A 22,727-nucleotide genomic window follows, 5' to 3' on the forward strand; every position below is an offset into this window, starting at 1 on the left:
TAAAATCAGAATTGCCTAGGGTCTGGAAATTCACAGTGTGCCCCTTGGTTGTGGGACAGTTGAGCCACAGTTCCCAACACCAGCTGAGCTTAGATGTTCACCTGGCAAGTTTGCCAAAGTTGAGAGAGCCCAAACCCAAAGCTTGATGTCATTCTAATAATAACAGTGATAACACCTCACCCACATGTACTTAATCCTCTGAACAACCCCATGAAGTAGGGTTATTTCCATAGAGGTATTAACATCATCACTTTCCAGATCAGGAAATAAAAAATGATTTGCTTAAGTTCACACAGCTAGGATTCAAGGTTAGAGCATTCTGACCTCTGAGTTCATTCATTTCAACATCACCTCACAGAAGCAACTGACATGTGAATTATATGGCTCTGATTATGAATAAGAAGGAGGTAAATTAACCTTTAATCCAATATCCATTGCATACTTATTATGTGCTAGGCATGTCTAAGATGTGACCCCTTGACCTTTAAGGCCTCTTAGTTTATTGGGGATGATAATAAACATGACTTAGCTCTAGTAATGTATAGTGTGTCCTCAGTTCTGTATGAACAGGGAGGGGAGAGTGGTTCAGAGGTTGAATTGGGGACTGAAAATTACTGTCTGGGGATTTTATTTTCTCATCTTTTAGACATCCTTTGATTGAAGAGCAAACTGAAGCTCAGAGTAGTCTAGAGCTTGCCCGTGGTCACACAGCAGGTGAATTGTGGAGCCAGGTGTTGATGCCATCCACCGAGCTGCAGCCAGCACTCTGGTAGGTGTTGAGGGATGGGTGGGATTTCAAGAGGCCAAAGTGGAGGAGATGACATTTTTAGCAGAGGAAACAGCAGAAGCCAAGCATGAGTGAAGAGTCTTGTTCAGAGGAGCAGGTCGTGCAACATGGCTGGAACAACAGGGGCATTTTGCAGCACAGAGCCCTGGAAACAGGTGAAAAGGCTTCGGAAGCCAAAACAAGATGTCGGTTGACCTTGTTCCTACAGAGAGAGTAATAACAGGTCTGGGTTTTCAGGAAGATTTCTGTGGAATCATGGTGGCTGGATTGGTAGTAGAGAGAGGTGGAGCCCATCAGGGTTCTTCTACAAATCTGGCTGAAGGAACCAGAAAAAGCTATTTTAAGCCTTCTGAAAAACTCCCGTAGTCCCTGCATCAGAAGGTCAGAGTTTGGCAGGGGCTGGTCTTACTGTCAAAAGCAGGATTGAGATGCTTTGCTGTGTACCAAGGCTATGTGCACAGCATCTTTTAGGATCAGAAAGACTGCTGTAAAAATACTTAGTTTTCATGGGTTTTGTAAGGCTGGCAGCCAGAGTGCAGGGAACGTCACAGGTGAAAGGCATCATAATAAGATTACATATACACGGTATTAATGTGCATGTATGTGTGTGTGTATATATCTTCAAACCTGCAAAACAACACAGGCTTCGAGGTTAGTGGGCAATGTCTTTAGGGACGATGGCTTGTCTCTGTAGCTTTTATACACAGATTTGTTGGCAGCAATATAATTCTAGAAAATGTGTGGAAGAGAAGCAAAGCTATAAAAAGGTTCAAGGCAACGTGCAAAACCAACATTTCAATGTGCAGTTCTCTCAAAGGAGCAGCTCCCAGGCACCTGGGTGGACCTTATCTTCCGCTCACCCACCTGGAACCTGCGTTTGAGCAGCACCTTACAGCCAAGCCTAGGTGCTGCAAAGACAAAGAAACTCCAGCCAGTCTCCGCGAACAAAGGGTGTCTGGGGAAAAGACCTACAGCAAACAGTTAGTTTTAATGCCAGATGAATGCCCTAATCCAGGAGAGGGGCTAAGTGCTCTGGGGAGTGAGGAGCCACAAGCAAGCAATTAATTCTGCCTGGGAGTAGGCAGGGAGGTCTGGAGAGGCTGTGGAGAGGTGGTAAGATAATAGGGCATACTTAGGACTTCACATTATTTTCCTAAGAAATGTGAGTTTCCGCCATTCCTTCCTCAATTTGCAGGAGGGCCTCTAAGCAATTAGAGGGCAGTCTCAGGGGAGGGCTTTCATGTTAAGTGTCACATCCATCAGAGTATGATTGCTCTGAGTTTTAATTGTTGGGTTGGGCGTTCATCCTCCAGCTACAGAGTCTGGCACAAATAACGCCCCTTTTTTATTACAAAATCACAAGCATGTGATTCTATAACATAATATCACACTCAAGCACACCATATGACATTTTAGGTGAAATGTTCAAATTAAAACTAGAAATTATTGCACCTGTATTATTACCCTACCAACCACACTCACATAGGCGTTACTTTTGCTGGACCCCGTATTACCAACCCACCCCCAACCCCGCCCCTGACACCAAATCAGAGAGAGCAAAGCAGGATCAGCCTTCACAGCCTTCCCACCTTTTAAGGAGAGGAACTTGAGGGAGTTCTTTGAGGACTAGGTTTAAATAGGAATTTCTCTATGAATGGGCCAGTGTCCTTAGCGTCAAAATCATCTGGGGGATACATGGAAAACTGGGTGCCCGAAATCCCGCCCCATGGGTACTTACCTCAGGGTAAGAATTCACCCAGGAACAAGCTTTTCTGAGCAAGCTGACTGTTGCAAAGATTAAAGACACTGGTGTAAGTGCTCCAAAGAGAGACATTTAATGTTGAGGACATAAGCCAGCTCCTTGCCCCGGAGGAAAGGGCAGATGGCGGCCACCAGCGCCGGAAGTCACCATTCCTCGTAGCATTGGAACAGCCACTCTTTCTGGTCCTGGGAGTTGGCACCTTGGGCAGGTCCATCTCAGAAGAGGCTTCAGGGAAGGTGAGTGGATTGTTTTGTAGAAAATAGGCTGGAGTGGGCAGATCCCTACATAATGCGGTCTCTGCTTTTTTTTTCTTTAAAGAATATTTGAAAAAGGAAAGAACTTGTGAGCTTGGGTCAGCACGTTCTCTCGCTGATGCCCGTTTCTGGCTGTGCGTGGAGCTGGACATTGGAGATCTGGAGTTGCGTGACGGCTGATTCTTGCTCTTGAGAGATTCGGAGTCACATCCAGTGGTGAGTGACTTCACTCTGCACAAGCATCTTCTGGGGGCTGATTGCACATGTGGGTTCTTGGGCTGCGGCCTCAGGGATGTTGATGCAGGTGGGGCCCAAGCATCTGCATTTGCAACCAGACCCTTGGGTGATCCCGATATGTCTATACTTTGAAGGGGGGCAAATAGAACTTGACTCTGAGAAAAATAAAATAAAAGAGTGGAAACCAGCCAGGCCCAGGAAGTCTACATAGACACTTTAGCCAAGAAGTCAGTGAGCTGAGCCAGGCTGTAATTTGTGGAAGCAAGAGTGGACTGGGAACAAAAGGTTAGACACAGATTATAGGAAAAATGCTTCTAGAACTGCCCTGGATTACAAAAGTGTAAATTGCTGGGAATTTACATTTGGGCTCTGCAAAAGTGATTTTTCAAAGTAATTCATGGCGTTTTTCATACTCGTTTAATTTTTATTGTGTAACAATAAAGTAGATATATGCTTACATATTAAGATGTCTTAAATCTCTGATTTTCCATGCGCTAGCCCTGATTAAAACTGATAAAAACCTATGGGCGGGCATCATTCAGACATTTTATACCATTGTTTGTTCTAATTTCTGTGCACCTTTAGAAATGAGCTAAATATTAATCATGTTTAATTCCTTTACTGTCATGGAATCTCTGTGTAATGGAACAATCAAGTAGGTTTAATTACCAATAACAACTGTGCTGGGAAATTTGTAATCTAAATGAAGGTTTGGCCTAGGATGTATCTAATGACATAACTGTGCCGTACAATGAGGCACAGCCTGGTCTCAATTAGCTTGTGAATTAGTTGTGAAATTGGCTTAAGATTTTCTAGTGTGTGGGGAAGCTCAGTGTCTATGGAAGAAGCACAGACTCTGTCCCACGGGGAACTACCCTCTGTGTCCTTGGGTCTGCCCACCAGGAACTCACAACTCAACCCTGGTCCAACCTTTGCTTTTATAGATTGATGAGAGGAGGTAGAAACTCACGTTGCTCCCCAAATCCCGACTCCATCACTTACCTGGCTTGGTACCTTATCCAACCCATTGTTTTCACCACAAGGAAAACCGTGCCGTCTGTGGTCTGCTCACAGGGATTGCGCTCTGGCATGCAGCCTTCTGGTGTATCTGGGATAATATATCCTCCCACATGGGCAGGGAGACAGACAGACAGAGAACTGAGTCATATGGACAGGCCCTTTGAGGAACGATGCAGTCCATTTGCTGCTTACCTCTGGTGTTTCCTATGGCTGGCTCGCTGAAGATGGCTACACAGCATTCTTGTTCCGGGGGAGGGATGGGCATTGGTCATTGCTTAAGACCTTCAGTGGAAGCCAGAAAAGAACGCAGGCTGTCATGGAGTAATTTCAGATCTCATGGCAGAGGATTGTACTTCTTACAGCACTGTCCAATAGAACTTTTCTGCAGTGATGGAAAAATCTGTGCTTTCTAATACAGTGGCCACAAACCAAATGTGGCTTTGAGCATTTGAAATGTAGCTAGTGTAAGTGAGGAACTAAATTTTAAATTTTATTTACTTTTAGGTAATTAAAATAGTCACATGTGGCTAGTGGCTACCATATTAACCCAGGCAGTGTTACAATCTCTGAGTTTCCTTTCATCCTGCAACCTTCTTGGAAATACCAGCCCTAAACCTCCACAAAGGGTACAGTATCTTTCAGATTAAACACATGCTTTAGAGAAAATTCTTAGAGGCTTCTTCCCAGGGTATTTTTGGGGGATGGAGGCCAGAATCAAATGTCATTAATTCCTTTCTTTAAAAAAAAAAAAAGGTAAGCTCACCTTACCCCCAATGGGCACCCACTCTTACCCCACCTCCCATCGCGACAGAGAGGGGTTTGAAACAGGCCTTTGGATTTACCCAGGACAATAAGCTGTTAAGCTGTTAGCAACAGAAGTGCTCATTTCTTTATGCCTATTACACGGCATGAGCTGTGTTATACATGGGACACGGTGACTGGATGCTCTACCCGTCTTTACAGAACTACTATTGTGGGAGGGGAAATACCGTATTTCCCAAAATGTGTTCCAAGCAACCTTAGACCCATGACCTGCCCTGTGGGGGGCCACTAATGTCAAATACATTTTGGGGAGGCTGTGTTTGATACTAGCCCTCACAGATATGTAATCTGTGAACATGATAGTTTCCAAACTTTGTTGAGCCCCACTTTCCTCTGATGTACAGAGTTCTTTGTGCCCCCATAATCCCCCCCGACATTGATCTGAACTGGTGTTTTGTTCAAGGCACTTGGGATGGTGCTTCATTAGCGTGATGCAAGGGCACATAAGGGAAGGCTGCGTTACCTCCTCCTGGAGATAAAGGGAAACCGCATGGAGAAGTCTGATGAGCTGCCCCAAATAATATCAGAGATACTGCCGTTCCCTAGTCCCTTCATCTGCTTTATTCTTCTTCATAGCACTCATCACTAGATAACCTAATGCGTAGCTCTCCTTAATTCTCTTCCTCCCGCCACTAAAATCTAAGCTCTAGCACAGAGGGAGCAAAGCATCTTTTTTTAAAAATTTTTTCCCCACTGCTGTGGCCTCAGCATCCAGGTAATCAATATGTATTTTTTTGACTGAATAGAGATATCGAAAGACATTTCAACTGGGTTTTGAAGGAGAGGAAGGGTTTTGATGGGCCAGAGGGGAGATGAAGTTCATTCTAGAAGGAGAGACATGGAAGAATAAAAGCATGTGGAGAGCCACGTAGAAGTTGGCTTTGACTAAAGAAAGGGTGGACCTAGAAGTAGGAGATAACACTGCTGGGACCCCTTGTGGCCCTCCCACGGAGAGCAGGGGAGGAGGACTGGTTGGCTCTACAGGAGCAGCTTCTGGGGGACAGGCGAGATGTCAGAGGCACCTCCATGGCTTGAGGGGGTGCTGCGTTCCCCAGTGAGGAAGAGGCAGTGTGGGCTATGGCTGGGTTGCCAGCCCATGGCACTTCCCTTGATATATATACACACATGATATATGCATGGTATCTGCTTTTATGAAATTTTACAAGACTGTGCATCCCAAATGAACCTGCTTCTGTTTATCTACATGGAAGCAAAATACATAGCATAAAACATGTGCAACTGGAGGGTCTCAGAGGCTGCCATCCCCATAAACATGTCTCCCCAGGACATTCACCGAGGGGTGAGTCATCTTTCTGGGAAAGGGCACAGACTGTCAGACTGTATTTCCTTTCTCCTTTGTCATTCAGAATACAGATGTGCTATAAAAGGCAGAACATGTTTCTTTTCATGGTGTTTGTCTTTCTTCATAGTTAAACGTACATTTTGTTCCCCAAGCAAGCTCTGGGCAGCTAACTGTCCTAGTTGTAGAGCCTCGTGGAGAACGAGATGTTTATAGTTTCTACAATGTGAGTCCTCCTCCGACCTTGTGTAGAGATGAAAATGTATGTCCTGTCTAATATTGGTAAAGAGTGTGTTCCCTGTCTCATCCTCCACACGGCAGCCCCAGGGGTCCCTGTTTTCCTTTCCTAACCCACTCTCACGGTCACATGAGGTTTTACCACTGCTTATGCCGAGGGCCCATGTGTGAGGTGTGTAGGTAAGTGTGTTTATTGCTTTGCATGGTTGGGCTTAATTAATATCTGGAACCATCCTCCCAGGTAGGTTTTTCTTTCCTTTTGCGGATGAGCTTGCTGAGGCAGACAGCAAATAAATAACTGAGTGTCATACAACAGGTATAGATGGAGCTGGGATTCTAATAAAAGCCATTTCACTCCAATGTCAACATGCATTCTGTGACATTTTGATCCTTTTTTAACATGATTTTTATGCTGTTTATGTTTATTTTTGTGTGTCCATTTGATAGCCACTTAATATAGACCTACGTGTGTGTCGGGGGCGGGGGAGAGGTATGCCCTCAGATGTCGTTTATTTGTAATACATACTCTGCCTATTAAAGCAATTGTTTAGGTGATTTGACTGATATTAAAACTAAAAATGACTGAAGGACATGAATCATTTACATGGGAAATGGGAGGAAATTGTACCAGAAGTTGAGGGCAAGGTGGCAGATGTTCACTGCACTTAAGGTTATCTTTGAAGTTCCAGGTTGAAGAAAACAAGATGCCTTCTTTCTTTTTCACTCCATATTTACATCCTGCTAAATGTTTCCAAGTTGCATTTTCTTTATAGTCTGTCCACAGACGAAGAGCTCTTCTAGCTGCTGGGGAAAACATCTCTCTCAGTAGGACAGAAGAGAAAACAAGAGTAGATCAGCGTCTAAGGTTTCAGACTGTGCTAGGACCTGACCTTACAAAGTCCTAACTGGATGCAGTCCTGGACTCATTCCAGTACACTAAGAAAGCCCCTACAGAGATTAAGGTTCATCCCTGCTAGCATCTGATTTAAATCACTGTGTAGTCCACAGGAAGGCAGTGTGTAACTAGAGGGAGCTTTGAAGGAATGGGAGGAGACTATACATGGGTTACCTAGGAGAACTGTACATGGGTTGGGTCTGAGTGCTCTGGAGTCAGACAGAACTGGATTCAAATACTGCCTAAGATTAGCTAAAGGTTTATGCTGGCTAAATAAATAATGGGACCTTATAGGCTATTTTGGCACCAGTTGAAATGATATATATAAAATAGGATAGTGCCTGGAACATAATAAATTACTCAGAAATGGCATTGTCACACATGCTCATTTATAGAGATCTTGTTGATTGTTGACCGTTTTTATTACTTATGATACTTACTAGGGATTCAAATGCAACACATTTCAGCTTCATATGGAGACATTACTGTTGTTCACCAATTTCTAGTTCTCTCTTTTTTCCTGGATATATAGGTGACCACTCCTCCAGCTTCCCTTGCATCTAGGCAGAATCATGAGACTTATTCCAGCCAATGAAATGTGAATGGAAGTGATGTGCATAACTTCTGGTTGAGAGAGTTAAAAAGCCTTAGCTAAGTCTTAAGTTTCTGCCCTGCACCAGTAGTCTGGAGCCATAGGCTGAAGTAGCTGTGGCCCAAGAAGGTAGAGAGCTCTTAGCCTTGCGTCCTGAGTGACTGGCTGGACCACATTATTCCTCATAACCCCTACTGCACATGCGCACACACACATACTGCCCCCCTCTGGCCCATGCTGGACATGTAATGTGAGCATGAAAGGAAAACAAACCACTGACTTCTGTCTATTTACTACTCAGTCTATTCTATCTTGAGTAATACAGATTTCTAGCATCCAGATGCAAATTTGATACAGTGGAAACAAACATCTCCATTTCTATTGAAATTAAAGTTAAGGCTCATAAAATTATGATAAAAATCTTGTTTGTAATTATAACCTGAGATATTATAACTTTCCATCTAGCAAATACTGAGATCATGTTAATTAGAGGTGTTTTTCTGAAATATTACACATTAAGCAGTTTTTATTTCTTTATGTTGTTGTAGTTACATTTAGACTTGGAAATGTTTCTTACAGTCAAGTGTATATTTCACCATAAATCTATCAAGTAGTACAAAGCCTACATATGCTCTATATCTTAAGTGTGCATCCTCATCTCCTGGAGATATTGCTAAACACAGGTTGCTGGGCTTCACCTGGGAGCTTCTGATTCAGTTGGTCTGGGGTGGGGCTGAGAATTTGCATTTCCAACAGTGATGCTGCTGCTGCTGTTCCAGGAACCACACTTTGAGAACCACCACCTCTGCCTCATGTGGGAGCTTGTTAAGTGTGCAGAGTCTCAGGCCCCACCTCACACCTACTGAATCAGAATCTGAGTTTTACCAAGACTCCCTGGTGAGCTGTGTTCACAGTGAGGCCTGAGAAGTGTTGCATCAGAGGAAAGAGAAGCATTTTTCAGCACAATGTGAGCTTTTGAGAACTCAGCTGCTGCCAGTAATGGCTCAGGTTCCCTAGTGTCTACTGAGTTCAGGCATTGTCTGTTTCTGTTTTGTGATCATAGCGAATGAGTTTTTATGCCCTTCTGATCCCAAGGTGGAACTGAACTTTCCAGATCTGAGAGCCCATCGTAAGTTACTTGTTTGCACAATGCTGCAGTAGAGGTTACAATGCTTCTACAAAATGTGTATTGTGGGGAGTACCAGCTTTGAGTTTCAGTCCTGGCTTCACTACTTTGTTGCTCTAACTTTGGAGAAGATAATCTCCCTAAGCCTCCTTTTAAAAGGAGCCTAATAACAGGATTTACCTCTTAGGACTGTTGCATATTGCTAATGTACATCACATTCTTAGAACAATTGCAGACTTATAGTCATTATTATATTCTCCTGTGCAGCTTTTTGAGTGTCAGCTCCTATCATGATTTCCAATATAGATGTCTAAACAAAAACTGTGAGCTGTGCTAAATGCTAAACTTGCAAGTGAGTGTCTCATTCATCTCTGTATCTTGCTAACACTTAGCACTAGTCCTCTCCTATGCTAGATGCTCACTAAGTGTTGGCTGAATGAATGAACATGCAAATGTGTGCTTTGTGCACTTGCTCCACCCTGCAAGCTAGGTGTGGGTTTCTCTGGAACACAGAATGCAGGACTTAGAAATATCTAGTATAATGCAGGGAATGATCTCCCCAGTCTCCCTGCTCTTGTAGTGAATTCCCCATCAGAAAGAGCAAAGTCAGGGTGCTGTCCAAATCTCAGTGGTACATGAGGGTTAGAAAGATGCACCCAGGACAAGACACTCAGGGAGAAAGGCCTGACACCAAGGGATATGGGAAGCTGAGACCGAAATGCAGCTCTGGGCTGGCTGCTTCCCACTCGCTCCAAGGGTGAGTGGATTATGCTAGGCTGGTCCTGATGCTCACCTACCCACCGAGCTGCCACGTCTTCTCTCATCATTTCCCCTTTCCACTACCGCTGCTTTCACTTTCTACCGTCCTGGTCAAGTAATTGATGAAAGGAAAGAAAACCCAGAGAGGTCCCGCTAGGGACAGCCATGACCCCACAGATGGTAAGACTGTCATCTTGACTCTAGACTTTTCACTCCACGAAGGGCAGGAGTTGCCTGCTTTGTTCTCCTGAGTATCCTGACAAAGGCTGTCCTTGACCAAACTTTGGTCAGGCTCCCCAGAGCCCTCTCTTCTCTTAAGTCTTGACCTTGTCCCTTGTCCTGATTTGTTTTGAGAGAATTTATATATTTTCAGAGAGAGGGGAAGGGAAGGAGAAAGAGAGGGAGAGAAACATTGATGTGTGAGAGAAACATCAATCAGTCGCCTCTTATACGCCCCCAACTGGGGACCTGGCCCACAACCCAAGCATGTGCCTTGACCGAGAATCGAACTGGTGGCCTTTCGGTTTGCAGGACACCGCCCAATCCACTGAGACACACCAGTCAGGGCCCGTGTCCTGTTTTTGGCTTGCTTAGCCCAGTTTTACCAAGAATCCTGCTAAGTCAGTTTAGTGAGGATCCTGCCCACCCTTGATATCTGATTAAGTTCCTCATCCCCCACTTTTGATGTATAAGTCCTTGACCTGCCTTCAGCAAGAATCTTCCTCGATGTCTTCTTTTAGTAATTTTTTATCCACTGACCCTTCACACTCTGCTAGATGGCTAGAAATCCTGAGCTGTCTTTGCTGTACTTGAAGCTAAGCTTTATGTCTCTCCTCTATGGTGATAGTTTTGACACCTGTTGCAATAGTCCTGAATCAATTCTTCCTTACAAATGTCAGGATAATTTTTTCTTTAACAATCCCCAGACCTAAGCACAGTGTGTGGCCATGATAATGTGACTTATAAGAGTGCAGAATGTTTGGATTCAGGGAGCTCTATCCCTTTCTAGCTGTGTGACCTTGGGTAGGTTACTCAATTTCTCTGAACTGCAGTTTTGTCATCTGGAAAATGGCATTAATGGTTATACCCATCAAAGGGTTGTTTTGAGGATGAAATGAAACACTGCACAGAATGCATCTAGTGCTATATCTGGCACCCTGCAGGCTGGGAAGGGCTGAGGGGAGAAGGGCCAGATATTACAGGGCTTTTCCCACCATATCAAAGAATTGGCAATGTAAGCCACCCTTTCAAGCCAAACATTATGAGCATTATAGGCAGTCCCTTGAAGATTCTCTCCTTAAACTGCCTCTTAACTGCCATATTTTGAAAACTGTTTATATGGCAGCTGCTGCAATGAAGCTTTGTGTTTTGTGATTACTCGTCTCTCTAACAGCTGTCAGTTCCTCCTAGAGCTATGTTTACCTAATTTGGTTAGACTGGTACACAGACAAATGGGCTTTGATATGATAAATGGTCCATGAAAGCGAAAGGCATAGGCCCACACCACTAATTTCCATTCTATCCAGGGATAAAGAAAAAGGTTGCCAGCTGTGAAAACCCAGGAGAATAGCAGCAGAGTTCGGAATGGCAGCCTGCTGGGAGATTATCATGTCAGCATGACCTGCAGGAGTGCTAATAACTTGCAATTATGTACCAACCTTTCTCTTAGGACACACAAACGCTTTCTAAATATTTCCCTAAACTCTGAGAGGCAGAGATGCTGGGGTAATATTATTTTGCAATTAAAAAGTCATCTGAAAAGAACCACTTTAATCATCTTTCCCATGCTGCCCATTAGGGAAGCCTCTCAAGCCAGTTTTGGGGGGAGGGAAATGGTCCCTGACTGTGTTACCTGAATACAGTACCTCAAAGCTTGGAGCTTGCATGTGTGTTTCTGTTACAGGACTAAAGGGGTTTATTTGCCTGAGCACATCAAAGCCCAATAAAATGCAAGCAGGAGTTTACATAAAAGAAAGTATAGGGTTATTAGTTGAGGAAATGGCATGAAGCCTGGAGCCACAGGTAAGCTAGTGTTTAAAGACCTGGCTTCCCAATGAATTCCAGGGGAAGGGTTATACAGGGGAAAAAATCATTCATCATGATGGCTAAAGGAGTTGGGGCCAGGGTAGGGAGTGGCTGATTATCGTATCAGGTCCTGATGTCAGCAGCAGCATTGTTCTGCCTGGTTTCCTGAGGATGTAGTCTGTAGGGCCAACTTTCCTGAGCCTGGGGCTGAGTTATCTTTAGCTCAACCAGGCTGTTTCTGTGGTCAGCAGACCTGAGGCTTTGTTCTTAAGACAGGTTGATGCTGACCAGAATCTGATGTCCTAAGGGCATATGATTAAGGAAGGGAGGGGACAAACAGAAAGGAGAAAGAAATGTTAAAGAAATAGAGTTTCTGCGCGGTTACATTTCTACACTGTCCTCTCTGTTCAATTCTGGACAGTGCATCTCTGGATTCCTTTTAAATTTTGCACCGTCAAATATATGAAAACAAAAGCACTTTAACCATGCACCTTCGGAAGCAACAATACCTTGGTGAGTCCTAAAGTTCAAGAGAAATAATGCCAGCCAACTCCTTGTTTAAGTCACTTGAAGAACTTCCTATGTAGTACTTGTTTGAAGAGTGTCAAGTACTGCTGAAGAAAGTGTTTCCTTCTCCTGTTTCAAAAATCTTTGTACAACTGAGACCAGCGGTTTTGTCAATCGGTAGTGATGCTAACCTTTGTCCTGGAGTTACAGAAAGGGCCCGTGGTAGGAGCCCTGAGCAATGTGGGCTCTAATCCTGGGTTTGAAAGCCACAACTGCTGCGTGACTTTAGGAAAGTCACTTAACCTCTATGCAATGGTTTTTCCCCTTTATGTAAAATGCGAGCCTTCCAAGAATGTTGAGAATGCCAAAGGAGATAAGTCAAAGGAGTCTGAAAATCAGAAAGGGGTGTACATATCTAGGGAAGAAGTTTCATCGTGTTATTTGGGATTGTGGCCTAAAATCAGCCATTCTGATCTCTTTCCTGTGCTGACCCTGAAATAAACATTGCGTCATTATCTTGCCTGTTCCCCCAGAAATGGAAGGGCAAGTGCATGGTATCTATACTCTCTTTCTCTCTCATTATCCCCCAATGCAATTGATATTCATCAGCCTCAGAACTCATTCAGACCTGAGCCTGTCTTGGCATGATACACTTGACATACAGTTATAATTATGACATTTGGATTGCAATGGGCATCTGAAATGAACAGAAACCTGCATGGATGGACCTCCTACTTCCTAATACCTCGATTCTTCAATACCTTGATACCTCCTCTAGTCCCCTGAAACTTAAAAAAGGAAGGACTGGAATGACTATTTGGTTCCACCAAGCAAAGCGTTCTGTCGCCCAAGGAAATATTTTACTCTTTGGGGAGGGTCCCTATTGGAAAGAATGGCAACATGGTGACACTCAACAAACACTTTTTGTGTTTCCCAGACCTGCAGTTAGGACCTAAGGGATTAGTGCTGGCCAACAGCCTTCGAACAGAAGTGTCACTTCTGTGCCAAAGCAGAGGAGCCCCTGGCAGCCCATGAGTCCCATGTGGCACAGCTGCAGGATGGTAAAATCTTCATTATCTCAGGCTCCTGAGGGACAGGGTGTTGGTTTGCGTGGGCTGCTGTAAACATGGTGTCCCAAACTGAGCAGTTTAAACACAGAAACGTGTTTTCTCAATTTTGGAGGCTAGAAGTACAGGGTGTTGTCAGGGTTGGTTGCGTCTGAGGGCGGTGTGGAAGAATCTGCTCCATGCCTCTTACCCGGCTTCTGGCGTTTGCAGGCTCTCTTTGGTGGGTTTCAGCTTGTAGAGGCATCACTGCGATCTCTGCTTTCCTCCTCACATGACTCTCTCCCCTTGTGCGTGTGTTTCCAAACTTCATTTGTAAGGATACCAGTCCTACTGGATTAGGGACTCAGCTACTCCAGTGGACCTCATTTTAGCGAATTCCATCTTTGACAACCTTAATTCCAAATAAGGTCACATTCAGAGATATAGAGGGTTAGGACTTCCAACATATGATATAGGGAGGGGAGGACACAATTCAACTCAACAATCGACTCGCATTGATGGGTTATGTGGAGGAGGAGAAACTTTACTCTCAAGGATCTTCCAGCTGCTCTAATAATCAAATAGATATGAGACTTATTAGCAAGAGCAAATAACCAAATTCAATAGATATGCTTGTACAGTAATCCCACATGCAGGAGAGATTCAGAGACAGAAGGGAGGATCTAGGAATATAAGGCATCCTGAGCTAGGGGTGAGGTCATGCATGTTGGGGGCTTGAGAGGGTCATTGCAGAATAAGAACAGAAGTTTAGTAAATGGAAGTTCTTCCTTTTCTGAGTTTCAAAGAAGGGTCTCAGAGTGCTTCTAGTTCAAGTGATCTGCATCCAGGTAAGGAGATTGGGCGCTTGACTGGTGAAGTACCATTTGTCCGGGGTCATGGCAGTTGATAAAAGGCAGAGCTGGGATTGGAGCTTCACCCTCCTTTGCAATTTGGAGAGAGATGGTTGGGCCAAATGATAGTGGCCAAATACATCGTTTAGTTTTGGGCACTGCTATGGTTTGAAAGTTTGTGCCCTTCCCCCCCCACCCCCGCCCTAGATTTATATGTTGAAATCCTAACGTCCCATGTTGGTATCAGGAAGTGAGGCTTTGGAAAGAGATTAGGTCATGAGGGGGTGCCCTCATGAATGGGATTAATGCTCTTATGAAAGACCCCACAGAGCTCCCCAGCCCTCCTGCTGTGTGAGGACACAATGAGAAGTCTGCGGGGAAGAGGGCCCCTTGCACCCTGATCTGAGACATCCAGCCTCCAGGACTTTGAGAAATAAATTTCTGTTGTTTATAATCCCCTCAGTTTGTGGTATTTTGTTATAGCAGCCCCAACAGACTCAGGCAAACAACTTATGCTTAAGCAACAGACAACATTAAAAGAATGACTTTTACAAAATTGAACTAAGTAAATAAACCTCTTGCAATAATAACAACTGAGTACTTGAAACATGGCTATTGTGAATTGAGGCACAGTGTAAGTGTAAAATACACTCCACCTTTTGAAGACTTAATAGAAAAAATTAATAATGATTACACGTTGAAATAATATGTGATATGAAATAAAATATATTAAAATTAATTTCTTCAGTTTCTTTTTACTTATAAAAGTGTGGTTACCAGACAACATAAAGTTGTACATATGGTTCGTAGTGCACATTATAATTTTATTGGATGGTACTAAACTAACACAATTATTAAAATGCAGATTCCAGAACCCTCTTCTATACCAAGTGAATGGAACCTTTGGTTTTGTGGTTCAGGGACTTTAATTTTAAAAATATTCCCAGGTAATTCTGCTGCAGACAACATTCTGAGATGAGAACATGGCGCCAACCAGCTGGAGTCTGTGCCTCAAGTTAAACCCACTTTGCACGATTCCCAGTTGTTCTCCAGACATCGAAGTGGAACATTCCTTGTATGTGCCATAAGACAGTCATCAGTACAAGTGAGACAAAGGTGAGAGCGAAATGTTTTATTTACCTACACCTCACACTTTTTCAAAAGTAGGAATCATCTTTATTTTTATAAATACTCTTTTTCATTTTTCTTAAAACACGGAGTATCCTCTCTCACTGTTAGGCAGTGCGCACGCATCATGATGACGTAACCCGTTTTGCTTCGTTAGGATGAAGGGGGGTGATTTGCCAGACCCCTCCGGCTGTGGAAGCTGGAGCCCGTCTAACCAAGGTCCAAAGTTGCCCTCCTCCTCCGGCCTGTGTGCTTCTGTCTGGAGTGGTGAGAAATCATAACTCACTACCCCTATTTGCTAAGAGCCATCTCTTCTCTTTCGCATTGGATTTCTGGAAAAATCAGAGGAAGCGTTAGAGTGTGTTTGCATTTTCTCCCCATTGTCTTTCTGTGGTCTCTGACTCCAGGCGAGGGTCATTCACCTAGAGGAGAAAGGTCTATTTCATACTCTCCTGGGCGGGGACAACAGTCTTTCATCAATTAATAAAGTTATAGATTAGACTTAATGAATCAAGAAAAAATATTATATTATCTTTGCTATTTCCAGATTTCTTTTCAATATATCAAATGGACTTCTATAAATCTGGAAGTAATCTGTGAATAACATCATCATTTCTGTTCGACACTCAGTAATATGTGTGTAGATTAGTTTGTCTGTATGTGTGTGTACCTTTTAAGATGAAACTTTTCCTGATAAAGGGACACTATAACTTACCTAGAAAACTTGGAAGATAGAAAATAATTAAAGGTGAAAAAGAAATAACCCCAAATATCATCACAGAGAAATTACCAGTGTTTACATTTTTCTATAGCTTCTTAAAAATGCATTTTAACTCATATATGCCTAAAAGGATTTTTTTCTATGTACAAATTGGAATATGGAATGATATGTACACAGTTCTATTATCATGGACTTTTTTCCAGATCATTTGTTTTCAAAAATATAATTTCAGTAGTTGGATAACAAAATCTGCATTTTTTGCCAGTTGAAGTTTGAGTTGATTCTTGTTGTATCTGTGGAGGCTGAGAATATGATGTCATTGAAGTCATTCTCTTTCTGCGTGGTCATGATGACACTAATTACAACCTCCGAAAGAAAGTGCTTTTTCTTCTCCCGAGCAGGAGTCTTTGTGTACAATTTGGCAGGGTGAGTAGCTTCTGATGTTTTATGTATTTAGTGTGGAGTATGAGGCTGCCATTTACACTCACTGATACTGTCTCTGTAGCTCAGGCGCCCCCTCACTACCTGACAGGCAGGGAGGCAGCAATGAAGCAGGAGTTTCGAGCACAGGCTACAGGAGGTTTGATCCCAGTTCTGCTCTTTGTAGGCTATGTGATTTTGGGCAAATTACTTACTTTCTTTGTTTTCTCATCAGTAAAATGTGGATAAAACTAGTGATTTCCTCATAGGGTGGTTTATGGTTTAGATATGATGATAAATAATAAATAATTTAAATGAATTCTTAAAAAATAGTAAGGCCCCAATAAATGGTGGATAGTCTCCTTCTCTTTTCCTTCTCCCTTTCTACCATCATCAAGCCCCATCATCATCTTCATGTTTTGCTTTTATTTTTTCTATCTCTCTCTTGGCATAGAAACCTCTCAAGAATCAAAAGTTCTACTATGATATATATCTTGGCTTATTTTCTTCTAGCATATTGTCCTATACTGAGCTGTAGTTGTTTAATGAATGTTTGAATATTTCATAAGTCTTTTTTTCTGATCTATGAACAAATGGTAAAAATACTCGCTCAAGACTGTCCCACTCCTGACCGATGTGGCTCAGTTGGCTGGGGAGCCCTTCTGTAAAGCGAAGGGTTGCTGGTTTGTTTCCCGGTCAGGGCACATGCCTGGGTTGCGGCCCCAGTCAGGGCATGTGAGAGGCAACCAATTGCTGTTTGTCTCACACATTGATATTTCTCTTCCTCTCTCCTTCCCTTCCCCTCTCTCTAAAAATAAATAAATAAAATCTTTTTTTAAAAAAAGATTATGTCCCAGGCATTGCTTCAAGGAACAGAGACTTTTGTATGCACTAGTTGTACAGTAACGCTTTATTGTTTTACTAATTTGTTGCTCAAATATACTAATTAATCTATTTTATTACATCAGCATATGCACCACTATGTACGAGGTCTGAGCAGAAAGCTGTTGGGGCAGCGTCTGCCATCAAGAAGTCCAAAGTCTAACATCTTTTGTGACCTGCTCTGCATTTCACTGGTCTTCTATTTTTAGCATAGAGAAATTTAAAAGGACTTGCTATTGGACAACTTTTATTGTTTTGGGCTGGTAAACCTCCAGTTTGGGGAGCAGTGTTTTTCTGGTCTTACCCATTTCAGTAAGATCTGAATAAAAAGAAAATTTTATTTTGTAGGAGAATTCTGAATTTAAATTCTACATAAATTGTACAGTTCAGGCATGTTTGTCAAAATAATTGGTTAACCTGACTGGACTTCCTACTCACTTCTTCCTTTGTCCTGAAATCCAGGAAAATTGGCACCTGTGCTTCACTAAGAACATGTGGTCTGCTTATCAATGATTAGGTTGGAAAAGTCTAGTGCCAATTGACACTTGGCAGTGCCCTTCCCTGAGGAGGAGGCAGACTCTGATCCTGCAGAGCCTGTCCCGGGGTCGTGATGGGTGGGGAAATAAAATAAGTCTTCCCAGACACTTTTCTCAGTGTGCCAGGGAAAGGGGTGGCACTTCCCTCTAGTGGAGAAGGCCCCAAGCCCTTCTCTTGAAGTGGCTTTTAGTGGCTTGTATTGAGAACCATGTGCACAGGGGTATATAGCAAAGCTCATCAGTCAGTGTCAAAAGGCTATGTTTACAGAAAACAAATAGAGACCATAGATAACAATTGAAGGAACACAAGAGATTTGTCTCGGGTTGGGGTCTGTGAATAATGTAAATTTCCTTCCCAGCCTGAGCAGGTTATCATAGCTTTTGAGGGAAGAACAAAGCATGGTTCGAGGAACTTACTTCTAGGCCTGATTCCCTTCTCCCACCACTATCACCCCCTCCCCCCCGGAACTGCCCAATCCAGTTTAGAGCTGTACCTGCCTGTAGTACTGTTTCAAGCCTGAGCCAGGTGGGCGGAGCAGAGCCACCAAGAGATAAGGAGACTTCTTGCAGATAGAGTGAGGACTCCGAAGTATCAAAGCCGAGGGGTGAGGGTCTTTTTCCCCTCCTCTGTGTTCCTCAAGTCCTTCCCTCGTGGCCCCTATCGACTGTGCCTGCCTTAGGTTCCCCCTACCATTGAGGGGTCTTACCCATTATTGACTAACCAGCCATCCTCTGGGGCCAAGCAGGGTGATATGAGAGACAAAACAGGTGATAAAATAAAACAAGTTTTGTCTCCTCAGTGGCCTGTTTTCCCAAGGCCTCCTTGCTTAGCTCCAGCCTTGGGGCCTTCTCACCTGTTGATGAGGCTACAGTCCCTGAAACCAGGCTGGACAGTTCCCAGCATTTCCCGTTTCTTTCCCTCTCTCTCACCTCTTTTTGCTTTCCTTTTTAAAAAAGATTTTATGTATTTATTTTTATAAAGAAGGAGAGGGAGGGAGAAAGGGAGGCAAACATCAACATGAGAGAGAAACATCGATCTCAGCAGGCAGCCCAGGCACACGCCCCGACCGGGAATCGAACCAGTGACCTTTCACTTTGCAGAATGACACTCAAACAGCTGAGCCCCACCAGTAAGGGTTCACCTCCACTTTTTATTCTTAACCTTCTCTTTATCTGCTCCTTTCCTGCTATCAAAAATAAAGGCATCTTCTGTGGGCCAATTCAATATTCCCCATGGAATGCTTTTTGACAGAAAAAAAAAAGTAGTTGCCTCAGGGCTCATGACAACTCCTATAGCAGTTATTACCAATTACCTTAACCACAGAAGTAACATCTCTATTTCCCAATGAAGCTAAATAATGAGCTCATGGTTTCCATGACTTAGGGAGGATTTGTATCCCATTGAAAGTGCCAATTCCCTGCTTTATTTTTTATAGCCTGACTACTTGAAATTTCATTACGTATTTTTACATTTGTCTGTACTTTTACATTTGTCTGTTCATTGTCTACTTAACCCACTAGACTTTAAACATTGTGGGAGAAGGGCTTTATATTGAGTTCACTCCATATCCCTAATACTTAATACAGGACAAGGTGCATAGTCACTACTCAATAAATACTTGTTGAACAAATGAGTATACATGCACGTTTATAGAGAAAAATGCACCTACGTCTTGTCTTCCTCTTGCTAAAGAAAACAGTACAGTGGCAACAAAAACAGACGCCCAGAAAGACGATCTACTTTCCATATCCATTCCCTCTCATGGGCAGCCTGTCCTCACGTCTGAGTTCTGTTTTCAAAGTCTGTCATGAACCTGCCCATCTCCATCAACATAGCTATTAGCCAAGTCCAAGCCACAGTCATCTCCTTCTACCGACAATAGTAGCAAAAGCCTGGTGTCTCTCTGTCTTTCCATTTCAATCTGTTCCTCTGCACAGCAGCAAAAAGGATCCTCTTAAATTTGAATTGCAGGATGTCAGTCTTCTATTCAAAATCCTTTAAACCCACAACTCCTAACTGATAATCCACATTGGCCCCGAGGCCTTTGAGGCCAGGTGCGATGGGCCCTTCCTTAGCTCCTCAACATCATCTCATGCTCCCCTTGTTTTGGCCCGTTGTGCTCCAGCCACATTGGTTTTCCTCTGGTGCCTGGAATGTGTCAAGTTCTTTTCCACCTTGGGGCCTTTGCACGAGCTGCCGCCCTACCTGGAATCCTCTGCCCCCAACTCCTTCTCTTCCCTTAGGCTGAGACGTCACCTTCGCAGAGATGCCTCCCGTCATTCCCATCTGTATTCCCCATCCCCATTCTGTTAGGCTCCCTTCGGCTTTTCCCCATTGTCCATGTTACAGCCTGGGCGACTTGTGTTGCCCTCTTGTCTGCACCACCAGCATATGAACTCGAGAGGGGAGAGGCAGTAGCTGCCTCTTTGCAGTTGTGTTCCCAGCGCTGAGCACTAAGCTGTTCGGTAAGGACCAGGGCGACTGTATCAGTTTCCCATGGCCGCTGTAACAAATTGCCACAACCTTTGTGGCTTAAAACGATGCCCATTCATCATCTTACAGTTACAGAGGTCCAAAGTTCCAAAGGGCTCTCACTGGGCCAGAATCAAGGTGTGACAGGCTTTAGGGGTTCTGGAGGCTCTGGCTCTGGAGGAGAACCTTCTCCTTGTTCCTCTCATCTTCTGTCCATAGAGGCTGCCTTCATTCCTTGGCTCATGGCTCCCTTTCTCCATATTCAAAGCCAACAAGGTTGTGTCTCCCTGTGCCTTTCTCCCACGGTCATGTATTCCTATGACTCCCTCCCTACCCCCTTTACTGTCTGAGGACCCCTGTGATTACATTGGGTGCCCCTGGGTAACCCAGGCTAATCTCACTATTTTAAAAGTTAGCAGATTTGCACTTTTTATTCCATTTGTAATCTTATTTCCCCTTGGCCATGTAATTAACCACAGGTTTTGAGGATGAAGAGTTGGACCTTCTGGGAGACCATTGTTTTGCCTTGAATAAATAAATGGACAAGTAGCTTGGAATTTCTTTGTGGGCAAATAGCTGTGCTTAAATTTCTTTTGTTCCTCCTTGTGCCTATGGAAGCCAGGCCAATACTGAGCCTAAGTCATGACTGTAGCGGGCACTTCCTGATTCCCAGAGAAACACGGGAGGCTTAGAGAGGAGCTCTTCCCTTAATTGTCAGCCTCAGAAGAGGACCTGGAGACCCTTAAGGTGCTAAGTGAAGAGGGTTTTCCAGATCTAATTAAATCTCTAATATCCTTTGGAAGGCATGTGATTTATACCTGGTGCCACCGCAATCGGCACCGTTTCTCTCAGAGTGACAAATGTAGACATTATAAGCGTTCACACCTAAGGTAATTCCAAGCAAGGTGATTAATTTCTGGGAGATTAATACAGGGATGCTGAAGGCCATGTTTTGCAATCAAGTAGGCTGCTCTTGCCTCGACCTGGGTTGAATTCCAGTTTTGGAGTGGAAAAAATATGGAGATAGATATTTCACGAGTACCATACAAATGGTGGGCCCCCACCCGTGAGGCGAGTGAGTGGAATAAAGGAATGTGTTTGCTGAGAAAAGCTGCAGGTGCCCAGCCTCCCATAATTCCACATGCTTTTCTCAAGGACAACACAGCAAAGACATTCAGCTGCAAGATGGGTTTTTCTTTTCAGAAGGGACCTGTGTTTAGCTGTCATATCTTGGGCTATTTTTAGTGATGGCACTTTAAAAAACTTAGGGAGCCTATCTCCCCTCACCAGGCCTGAGTGCCGGGTTGCTACACAACAGGCCCGCCTCTCTGGTCGTTCTCACACTCTTTCTCTGGGATATTCAGCGAAATGAACCTTGGTGGAACCCAAACAGTAAAGTGAACCATCTCAGGAGAAGACGGAGCAATGGCTTTGGAGTCTCACAGCCCAGAGTCCTGGTTTCCCTTCTTCCCAGTTGTGTGGCCAAGGGCAAATCTCCTTGTGTGAAACAGGGATGCTATTCATACCTAACTCATAAAGTTATTGTGAGGACCCAATGTGATTCTACCCACAGAGCTCCTGAAACACACTGGTTGCACAAAACAAGGGTCTGTTTCAACTTGTGCAGAATGAGTTTTATAAAGTCATGTGTGGAAAATTGAGGAAATCCTATTGGCTAACCCTTTGGTGCCTCACTACCTTTTATGTTTATTAGAATCTATCACATGACAATTTTCGATGAAACTAAAATAACAGCACTGCTAGCCATTAACATTTGTGAGCATACGGGGCCTGCGACTCCACAGCTTTGCTACCAAGCAGGGTGGAGAAGCCCCAGGTTACTCTGCAAATAAGGTCCCGGTGCCTCCATGTGTGTTTCTGGGCCACTGGGACAGAGGTCTGGGAAATTTCCTAGGGGGCCCTGGGCGACATCTTTAATCTCCTGCAGGATGACGGTTTTGCCTGCCTGCCTCCCTGCCAACGGGTAGAAACTTCCACATCTGCAGAGCTGTTTACAGTTTGGAAAAGCGCTTTCACACAGGTGATAGCGCTCATTGATTGCTTACTCCGTGTCCACTTCTGCTTGTCCAATGTTAAACGCTCAGTCTTCACAGCAGCCCTGTAGGAGAGGTGCTATGCTATTATAACGGGCCAAGCTACTTACCTAAGGTTACTCATCTAAGAAGTGCTTGACATAGACTTTGTAATTGGGGATGTTGAAATCACGGGTCCACATTCTTAACCATGACCTTGCACTTCCTTCCATCCGACATTCACGGAAATGGTGCTCTGTGGACAGCAAAGGTAGTATCCGCTTTGTTTTGTGTCAGAGGAAGCAGGGCCTGAG

This window comes from Pteronotus mesoamericanus, unplaced genomic scaffold, assembly GCF_021234165.1.
Source record: "Pteronotus mesoamericanus isolate MK-2021 breed Mesoamerican mustached bat unplaced genomic scaffold, CSHL_Meso_final contig_52, whole genome shotgun sequence".
Taxonomy (NCBI): Eukaryota; Metazoa; Chordata; class Mammalia; order Chiroptera; family Mormoopidae; genus Pteronotus; species Pteronotus mesoamericanus.